Source organism: Clupea harengus, chromosome 5, assembly GCF_900700415.2.
Source record: "Clupea harengus chromosome 5, Ch_v2.0.2, whole genome shotgun sequence".
NCBI classification, from domain to species: domain Eukaryota; kingdom Metazoa; phylum Chordata; class Actinopteri; order Clupeiformes; family Clupeidae; genus Clupea; species Clupea harengus.
The window spans coordinates 21391110-21401109 of NC_045156.1; the positions used below are offsets into that span (position 1 = coordinate 21391110).

At 45.4% G+C, this 10000-nt stretch overlaps 1 protein-coding gene across 3 annotated transcripts in view; it reads left to right on the forward strand.

Annotated features, from left to right (window-relative positions):
- Window positions 1–10000, forward strand: part of asic1b (acid-sensing (proton-gated) ion channel 1b) — a 237908-nt gene that overhangs the window by 189507 nt on the left and 38401 nt on the right. Inside the window, exon 1 of one of the 3 annotated variants that reach the window (XM_031568059.2) lies at window positions 9687–10000. This exon is cut by the window's right edge and continues 1498 nt beyond it. The exons of 1 other annotated variant lie outside the window; for it this stretch is intronic. The gene's annotated coding sequence lies outside the window, so the exon portion shown is untranslated. Of the gene's footprint in view, window positions 1–9686 lie in introns of those variants that run through there. One more of the 3 variants, XM_031568060.2, reaches the window with a different exon arrangement.

Below are 10000 nucleotides of genomic sequence, written 5' to 3' on the forward strand. Positions count from 1 at the left end.
CACTCACTCACTCACTCACTCACTCACTCACACACACACACACACATTCACTTTTCAGCTTAATGTGCTTTATTGCCATGACGGTGCAATGAACAATATTGCCAAAGCAGTCTACAAAAACCATATGTTTATGAAAAGTAAATTATGCACTCTTTTATTATTAAAAGTAAATGTCACAGCCAGTGACACAGTGACAAGCAGAAGCTGATACAACCGTGTGGGAAAGATTGTAGCATACCAGCTGCCAGCCAGACCTCAGAGGTCAAAAAACAGTCCAGTAATTGTTACACAAAACGTCAGGGCTGAGGTACAGAGGAACAGACTAAGAATGCAAAGAGTGAGGGCAGGCCAGGGGTCAGAGAACAGTTACCGAGCAACAGGGGCGTCGCCCAAAACTCACTAGTCAGGCAGCCAGAGGTCAGAATCCAAAGGAACACAACATCCAAAAGAACAGGCAAAAACCACCTCCAGACAATCATACGCTACGCTAGTTCAGCAACTTGTCACTCAGCCAGGAACCAGGAAGTTGAAGGTCTAGGATAAAACACGGAATGGACCACAGGGGACAAGGCACACACACGATTTAAAAACAATATGGCAGGATGGACTAAAACAAATAATTGAAAAAGAATGGCTAAAACGCAAACTAAAAGCATGGGTTATTATATATCTCACTGTAGCGAAGGGAGAGCGTGGTCACCCCACCCGGACTCGAACCCGGGTCTACAGGGTGCCAAACATGCGCTCTGACTGCCACACCAAAGAGCCCGGCTTGATGGCATGACAGCCAGAGAACATATTCACCTGTAGGGACGATCACATTGTCACACTGCCCTCACCGCACCCATGCGCTTCACGCACACAGACATCCCTCACGCATACACCAATCATGCTTCTCCCATCCAGAGCACCCCACACAAGCGCTTCACCCAACCATGGGGTCCTTCTCACTGCGCTTCACCCAACCATGGGGTCCTTCACACGGGGTCAACAATCCTGGGGGTCCCTCAGCCCAAGGCTTCTGCCTGCCCCTGACTCAGACTCAGTCCACACACTACTATTTGTGCTTCTTCCAGACTTCTAGGGTGTGTATGTGTGTGTGTGTGTGTGTGTGTGTGTATGTGTGTGTGTGCCATCTCACAGTCTGATGGGAAGTTAAGAAACATGACAGAATAAAGTGCCTATTTCCTAATTTCAGTGTCTTATAATATCTGAAGCTCTTGGTTAGGGCCACACTTTGAACACTAGAGGAAGCTGTTTCATTGATAATATCACCAGGAACTCGCTGCATTTTCATGACTAATTTGAGATAAAAGTGTCAGAGTTGTGTGAGTGTGTGAATGAGATTCACCAGATAGTGTGTGTGTGTATGTGTGTGTATGTGTCTGTGTGACTTTTTGTGCATGAATGTGTGTGTGTGTGTGTGTGTGTGTGTGTGTGTGTGTGTGTGTGCGTGACTTTTTGTGTGTGTGTGCTTGTGACTTTTTGTGTGTGTATGAATGTGTGTGTGTGTGTGGGTGTGTGCATGTGCATGTGTGTTTGAGGGCGTGTGAGAGAGAGAGTATTTTCTATGGTCGTGTATGTGTAAATCTCTGACTCTTATGTAAGTGATGAAGTTTGTTGTAAATCTGATTACTGCTCTGACACCCGCTGTTAAAAGCGTTCAGTAAGTGTGACGCATCATTAACAGCACAATGGACTGTGTGAAAACACACACACACACACACACACAAACACACACACACACACTGAACACGCTGTGTATCCCCTCTCCATGATCCTGCATGTGATCATTATGAGCTAGATGAGGTTTTTTTTCTCCAGTGCATTCTGCTGTCCTCACACACACACACACGCACGCACACACATCTCTCAAAAACACACACATACTCTTATATACTCATACACACAAACACACACACACACACACACACACACACACACACAGTGTGTGTCCACAGACTCTCAGTGTGTTTTCAGGTCTGTCCTTGAGCGATTGAATGCTCAGAGAACATCAGCAGCTGACAGGCTCTTCACAGCAAGCAAGCGAGGAGCGGCACAAAGGCATCCTGCCGTGGCGGCGCCGCGTTTTTTATTTCGCCCGCGCGGCTTAGGCGTGCCACGTTTGTGTGGCTCCTCAGGCGAGCTCGCTCTCTCCTCCGCCGCAGACATGTTTGCTCATAACGACGCCGCGTGTTTACAGGGATAATTCAGGGGGCTGTTTGCGTAGGATAATGAGGCCAGGAGCTGTAGATCTTCAGCGCACACTGAACAGTAATATCTAACGACCTTCCTGTTAGGCTACTCATTAGCATGCTAATTGATGATTCTGTCCAACGTCGTGCGGCTTACAGTATTTCTTGAGAGGGCTTAATGGCCAAGTGACACGTAATAGGCGAGTAAGTGAGGGTCTGCTCATATTTGCCCAATTAAGTTTGAATAAGACATATGGGCCTGTCATGAGTAGTGTCAAATGGCCTGCCTGCATCTACTTATCAATGTCTAATTGACTTAGTAATGATCACTAATGGCTTCTTAATACTCTGCCCAGCCTCACAACCAGACGCTCATGGAGCAACATCCATGACAGTCAAGGGGAAAAAGTGTGTGTGTGTGTGTGTGTGTGTGTGTTTTCTGTTTTCTGTCTCTGTAACACACGAATCACATCCAGCGTCTTCTCCCTGACGTGTCACCATGCCTCAAGCCTTGTGTGAAAGGTGATCCACTGGTTTATGATCAATTGGCTGTGTACATGATTTACTGAATGATTTTTGAACTTTTATCTTTTAAAATTTTACATTTTAACATTTAATATTGTGTTTGTTTGTGTGTGTGTGTGTGTTAGAGTGAGCAAGTGAGAAAGAAAGGGAGAGAGAAGAACGGAGAGAGGGAGAGAAAGTATGTGTGTGCCTGTGTGTGTGTGAGTGAGTGAGAGAGAGAATGAAAATCTTATTTTGAATAGGCTCTGCTTAATGTTCCGTAGGGATCAGGAGTCACTAGTGATTAAGCTCGTTAAAGCTCTGTGTTCTTTATGAGCTCTTGATTTCTTAGTCACACATTATTTGGGAAGAAGTACCAAACACATCAGGAGTCTTGACTCAGTCAGCCTTGTTAATGACAGCCCCGCTCTAGCCGTCTGGATTCAGAAATAATGTCAGAAATAGCATTCTAATCCAGATTCGTAGATAAAGTACACACACACACACACACACACACACACACACACACACACACAAACATACACACACAAGCAGACACACACACACTAAACTCAAACAAAAACACACACACACGCTAAACACAGACAAACAAACACACACACACACAAACAGACACACACACACTAAACACACACAAATACATACAAACATACAAAGCAAGCACGCAAACACTTAACTCAAACAAACACACATACATGCTAAACACACAGACACACAAACTAAAAACACACATACAAATGTACTCTCAGGAGCAGCTAACGTGATTGGTTCTTTTTGTATTTTTATTGTCAGAGGTGAGCGCCTTGAAACTAAATGCATGGTGTCAGTGCCCATTTTTATACTTCCAGGGCAGAATTTGCTAGCGTAGCGATATAGCAATGCCTTCTGAAACGAATGGCTGTGCTAGTCTGCCGCTATCTGCTGGTCTATGTAATCTATCCGCTGTAGTGGCAGAGTGCTGGGTCCGGGGGCCTATTCTCTGATGTCGTCATCCCTCTCCTCACCTTCACAAATTGCAAGACGTGATGTGGAGGAGTGGGGAGAGGTGTTGACTGATATGCAGTCCTTTCTTTGTGTTTCTTGTGTCTCTTCGTGTGTGTGTGTGTGTGTGTGTGTGTGTGTTTTGTATATGTCTGTGTGTGTGTGTGTGTGTGTGTGTGTGTGTGTGTGTGTGTGTGTGTGTGTGTGTGTGTGTGTGTGTGTGTGCCCCCAAGACACTGAGAGCAGAGACTTTATGAAAAACATTGTATTTGCCTTGGCAGGTCAAGATTGCTGCTGTCAGCCACCACTCATGTGCAAACAAACACACACAGAGACATACACGCGCGCGTGCACACCCATAGACACGTAAGCACCCACAGGCTTAGACATGCTTGCAAACACTAAAAACATAAGGTTAGGCACATACACACACACACTCTTTATCTCTCTCTCTCTCTTTCTCTCTCTCTCTCTCACTCACACACACACACACACACACATTTACACACAGAGGCATACACAGGCTGAGGCTCACACACAACTACCCGGGCACAGACATCCACATCGAAAACACCCACAATGACACAGACACACAGATAGATACACACACACACACTCATACAAACACCCAAACATCACTTTCACTTTTCTATTTCTCTGTCGGTCTGTGTGCCATCCAAAGGGATCTTTCTTCAGAGATGCCCATTCATCTTCAACGGTGCCATGGAGCGATAGGCAGAGCAGGCCAGGTCTATTTATCACAACTATCTTCTGTCCCGCCAACGTTACCGACCCCACCCCAGTCATCTAAATCTGCCAGGATGAAATGTGAGGTGCTAAAAAAGCAGAGAAGCCTCAATCTCCCCGCCTCTCTTCTCTCTGGTGTTTCCCTCCCACCCTTCTCAGTACAGACTGGTGTTTGACCTTCTTGCACACCATGCAGAGAGACCTCTTATTACAGTCTGCAAAAGGCCTCCATTCTGGTGTATCGAACTAAACAATACCATCCCTATGTTCTTCCAGATTCTTCTCAAAGGCAGCAGAAACTACCAGTTAAAGGAAACAATAGTCCATCCTCCAGCTCTGTGCTGACTGGGCCTCCGGAGCTTCCATGCAGGCACCAGGCACTGCCACCTGCACCTCCTCCAACACCTCCTCAACGAGCCTCAGGGGCCGAATCCCTGTGTTTGAAGAGTCGCTGCTGCTCTCCACCCGTGTCCATCTCTCAGGTGTCCCAGAACAGTGACCCCCCAGCCCTGGTCCAGCAGCTCAAAACGCTGCCTGATGACAAGACTCTCGTCTTCAGCAGAGAATCACAAAAACAAAAGCTCCCCCAAACATCCATTCCTCTGGCTGTGAGATTGTCCTCCACGCCTACACCATTCCCCAGGCTTCCCAACAGGGAAGCAGAAAAGGGAGTCCGTCTGCTCCGATCCAGCCCCTTCAGGCTCGGCAGAGAGAATTCCTCATCATACCTCAAGGGCGCCGCACCCCTGAGGAGAGAACAAGCACCAGCTGCCCACACTAAGTCTCTCCCATATAGCAGCCTCTGAGTCGCCAGCAGCCGAAAGGCATTTAAGCGACTCCTTATGTCCACCAGGACCTGACCCCCCTCACATGCTGGTGTAAATAACACAGATGCAGGGGTCCAGTGCTGCCCAGCCCAGAAAAGTCTACTTTGCAGCTCCTTCACCAAATCATCTGGTGGCTTCTGTACAATGAGCCTATGCCAAAAGATGGATGTAGCCAGGTTGTTTATGACCAGAGCCCTACCTCTCCAGGACAGGTTGGGTAATGGCCAGTTCCCCTAAGACAACTTGGCACCTTTTCCAGTGCACCCTCCCAGTTCCTATGTTTGTAGACCTCAGTGCCCAGATACACACCCAGTACTTTAAAACTTCTCTACCCCAAAGTAAACCCCTTGCATCCCTACTCCCTCCCACTGCCCAAGAGCGAGAGAGAGGGAGAGAGACAGGGGGTGAGGGAAAGAGAGAGAGAGATCCTGTAGAGGTTGTGGAGAGGAAAAGCCTCCAGCTGTAACAGCTGGCGGTTGGTTGGTACTACACATTGGTGGCAGAAGCATGTAACGCTGTGGGCATCTTGCACAGTGCCATCTGTACCAGCTGTGCCCGAACAACGCATCCTGACTTAACAGAACGGGGTGTTCGAGTGTCTGTGAGAGGGCGAGAGAGGGAAGAGAAGGCAGTAGAGTATAGAAGGGAAGATACAGGCAGACTTGGCCTCCAGGGTGAACACACTGCAGTAGCTATGATGAACGAGAGGTGGATCAAGAGACAGAGAAAACACACTGTGATGCACTTGAGAATACGCATCATACACCCACACACATTACAGTTTTTTCCAATCATTTTCACTCAATACCATGTCTTCTTTTTTCAAAACTCTTCACACAGTGGACTTTACAGACACACACCTCAGCAAATCAGTTAACCTTTGGTGCAAAATGCACTACAACCACCAAAACACTTCACACTTCACCCAAAAGTGACTCGTGCTGCCATAACTATAGCATATGCTCTCTTCCATTTAACTACTTCATCACTCAATGTACAATGAACTAAAAAACACAGACAACTTGAAGCATTGCAAAATGCATATATTTGAGTGTGGTAAAATTACCAGATGTGATCAGTGGTACAGTGGTTAGTGGGGTTGGATAATAAGTAGCTAACCTGGGTACAATTCCTGGGCAATGCAAGATGCTATTGTAAGTCACTTTGGATAGACGTGTTTGTTGTAGTTGCCTTTTTGGGTCACTTTGTCTCATTGATGGCCCATGACTTTCATATGCAGCAGTAATAGTGGGAAAATGTTTTCAGCGACATCTACATCTATATTTTTTCTTCATACATGCACATTTCAATGCAAATGCTGTACTGTACCAATGTTGTACAGTTGTATAGTATAGTTGGTAACAAGGCTGCAAACAAACAAAGCAAAGAAAACTGAATACAGTTACAAAACTGTTACAAAACTGAAAACTGAATACATTTTCAGCAAAAATTATAGAATAATCTGTCGTATTTCAAGTGTATAATTTCATTTATCTGTCAAAATACAGCATCTTTACATCTACAGTGATCGAAATTTTATCCGGTTTTGAACTGAATGTTAACTGTTTTGAACAGATATCTAAATATCTACAAAAAAAATGCTGTAGTTGATGCGGTTTGAACTGAGTTTTGCTGGTGGTGAACATTGGCTGAGACAGGTATCCATGAATTTCGGAAGAAGTGGTCATTGACTGCCTTTTGTATCTAAGCAATGGAAAAGTATCCACTGTTTAGTTCACATAGTCGACTGATATGCTGGATATGTTAAGTGTTTTGAGAAAGTGTACATGGTATGGAACCAAGTGTGAAAATGATTGGAAAAACCTGTAACACACACACACACACACAAATACACAGACACTCAAAAGCTCCTATTGCTTTACAGAGGTGTTATATTTTATATATATATATATATAAACCAACTGTTCTCAACCAACCCATGTTTGAATGGAGATGGAGCGTTTGATAGAATGACGGGGTTAGAGAGAAAATGGAGAGATAGAGGAGGGGGATGAGACAGAGAGACAAAGAGAGAGAGGAAGAGAGGCTTAGTGAGACAGGAGTTACTGTCACCACTGCTGAGAAGCAGGGCCATAGAGAGGGAAACATGTCCCTCTTATCCTTAACTGCAGATCATGTACACAATTATCCTCCAAATGGTGCCCATAAATCAACAGCTGACCTGTTGTCTGCGTGCAGCTGTGGTGGCACTCTGCCCCCTCTCTCTCTCTCTCTTTCACTCTCTCCCTCTCTCTCTCATTTTCTCTCTCTCTTCTTCACTCTGCCCCTTCTCTCTCTCTTTCACTCTCTCCCTCTTTCTTTCACTCTCTCCCTCTCTCTCATTTTCTCTCTCTCTCCTTCCCTCCTGTCACTTGTGCCCCACAAAACTCCTTTGATTGGACAAGGGTGTTGGAAGCAGTCGTGCTGGTTGGCTGGTTAGTGTGTACGTGTGTGTGTGTGTTGTGTGTGTGTGTGTGTGTGTGTGTGTGTGTGTGTGTGAGAGAGAGAGAGAGAGAGAGACAGGGAAACTGTGTGTGGGAAAGAGAGAGTGTGTTTTTGTCTGTGGACGAGAGAGAGAGACAGAAAGGGAGAGAGATAGGGAGTGAGAGAGGGAGGCATTGGCTGGCTAGCAACATAGAACCCTGGTGTCTCCCAGGAGCAGGCTGGCATAGCTGAAGATAAAGAGCAAGTGTATGACAACTTAATGAAGGGGCTGAGCCAACCTCCCGCTCTCATAGAGCACTCACTTAGACAGCAGAGAGGTGCGGGGGAAGGTGGTGGCCGGAAGTTTCATAGGGTTCCACATGCCATAGGACGAAACAACTACACTGCAGCATGTTGTTTCTGCTGACATGAAATCAACTCTTACGCAAGACAAAATGCGGTACTGATATGTTTGTCCTCTGGTACACTGCTTCTTAATCCAGAATGAGCAGACGAGTCGTCGCCGACAGTTAAACAAAACATTACACGCTCCGCATGGATTAAAAGAGGACGCGGCCCAATCGATCGGTTAGTGATAGCATGAAAGCATGGAGAGATAATACAAAAATCGAACATGAAATTGCGGTTGCGCGTCAGAGGGCTTTCTAATGATCAGAACGCGTCAGCTCCTGAGATACGACCACCAAGAGTCTTTTTTTTTTTTTTTTAAGGTTGCTGTGGGCTGAAGACTTCTTGCAAGCAGTGAATTGTAAAGTTATGTGAAGTGGGTCTGTTTTATGGAGATAACAGGAAACAAATCCTTGCAGAGGAGGAGCTGAAACGTTTTCCCTGCTTTGGCACGCAATCCTTAACGAACTGAAATCAACGACAGATTGAGATATTCTTATCATCTAGTTGACTACATAACTCCTCCAGATAGCAGCCGCCAGATCTGTGCGTTTAGCATTAGTTGTAAGCAGAATAACGATCCGCTCTTATTCAGTCAGGAGTCTCCACAGCCCCCCATCACTGGATGAGCTGGCTGCGCGGGGACGCTCCCCAGAATTTGTGTGTGAGTGTGTGCGTGCCTGCATACGCACACGCAAAACGCTTTGTTCTTCTCCGCGGCTCTCTCGTCAGAGGTTGGCGTTTTTCTGTGGAGATCCAAAGCACACATTGTGAGGATACAGTGGAAAGAGTGCCGCACATGAATGTGGGAACACATTATCCCCGCAGTCTTTTATGATTTGAAACAGCCACACTGCTGCCGGATTACCATGCACTAATCAGTTTTAAACGACACCTTTCCTCTCGGTAGTCTTTTGGTTAAAAACGTCACTTAAATTGTAAAGATGCAGGAAAACAGTGCAAGCTTATGTAAAACGCATTCCGCCATCCAATTCGTTTAAAGTTATTGCCAAGTTAAATGTAGAGTCTAAATGCCGTTCTCTACTATTTACTGGAGTTTTACATTTTGCCTACTGTGCTGCAGTCGTTTCCAAAAGATAATATTAATGCTTGCATTAATATAACAAAATAGACTATATAGTTTGACAAAAAAAAAACGTATTTGCAATGACTGACAGCTGACAAGCCGTTTAATCTTGGAATGTGGAGAGATATCACTGACTTTACCAGTGGCTCAAGTTTAAAACTAGCCTTCTGATTACCAGGTCTTAGCAGTTGCAACAAATTGATATCCATTTTTGTCCGAGTCATTACCCATTTTAAGTTTATTTGAAGAAAACACATTTATGTTGTGATCCGGGCGTTGTTAGACGTGTCTCAGCAGTACCCACGTTTGATGTCTCTTCATTCTGTATTGATACAGTGGTAATGTGCATGGATTCCGGCTGGCTCTTTGAATCGGAATTCAGATGTAATTCAAGTAAAACCAAAACGACTTAATTATGACAGGACATTCTGTTCCATTTGTCTTGTCATTTGAAGACCTCGCCAGAGCCCACCTACGCCACAGAAGGCCTGGAGAGAGAGGGTGGCTTACATATATTTTGTATGTACCCCACATATGAGCAAATGCATCATCTTGCACTAACACTGCAACGTTTCTTATGAAAAAAATAACTCCTGTCCTCTGACTTGCGTGTCTAGTCAAAGTTCTGTGGAGAATTTGCAAACGAGAGTGCCGCAGTTTTAAGGTAAAAAAAAACTAGCACCGTCAAAAAGTTGCGATGAGAAGGAGGACAAGAGAATGTTGCTAAGTGCACTTTTGCGCACCACTGTGCAATCAGATAACCAATGGCGCATCGCCTCAGTGAACTGAAGTCTATTACCGAGCCG